This window comes from Pteropus alecto, unplaced genomic scaffold (assembly GCF_000325575.1).
Source record: "Pteropus alecto unplaced genomic scaffold, ASM32557v1 scaffold400, whole genome shotgun sequence".
NCBI classification, from domain to species: domain Eukaryota; kingdom Metazoa; phylum Chordata; class Mammalia; order Chiroptera; family Pteropodidae; genus Pteropus; species Pteropus alecto.
This window is the reverse complement of record NW_006430045.1, coordinates 452,346-452,848: the sequence shown is the minus strand read 5'-3', so window position 1 is coordinate 452,848 and position 503 is coordinate 452,346. Positions and strand designations below refer to the sequence as shown.

General features: G+C 48.1%; 1 protein-coding gene across 4 annotated transcripts in view; it reads right to left on the bottom strand.

The window, feature by feature from the left end:
* Positions 1-503, bottom strand: part of LOC102880632 (heat shock 70 kDa protein 1-like) — a 3,981-nt gene that overhangs the window by 2,991 nt on the left and 487 nt on the right. For 2 of the 4 annotated variants that reach the window (XM_015588781.2, XM_025045882.1), the window contains exon 2: positions 11-208. The exons of 1 other annotated variant lie outside the window; for it this stretch is intronic. The gene's annotated coding sequence lies outside the window, so the exon portion shown is untranslated. Of the gene's footprint in view, positions 1-10; positions 209-423 lie in introns of all 4 variants that reach the window. One more of the 4 variants, XM_006904638.2, reaches the window with a different exon arrangement.

Sequence of the window (503 nt, the reverse complement as noted above, 5' to 3'; positions counted from 1 at the left end):
AGTATTTTACCTTCTGGTCTCTGCACAAGACACTCTCCACACTTCGGATTAGCTGCTTTTCTGGGCTCCTTTACCCTCTACTAGGGATTTGTGGGAGTAAATCTGGGCTGCCAGGAACCCACTCGAGACCTCACAAGTTTTCTCAGTTTGCGGTGGTGAGTTCTAGCAGTCTTTTTGTCTAATCTTCCACCAAATAAAATCCTGTTATCTGGGGAAAATAACAGATCGGCTTATCCACCTCCTTCCAGCAGCTGTGAACAATCTTATCCACCTTTAGCTCCTCAAAGGATCCCCCTTCCCTGATTGACCAACACCCCATATCTTAGTCTTAAACAGGCTAGAGAACTTTGCAGCACTTTCTCAAACAAGGACCCACCAGTCGTGTCTATTCCCATCCCATTTCAATCAGCTCTCATGGTTCACCTATTCTCCCGCCGCCTTCGTCCCAGTTTGGTAATGTTCGGATTGCGGAGCCCCTGTTGGTAGGGGCTCCCTCACATCCA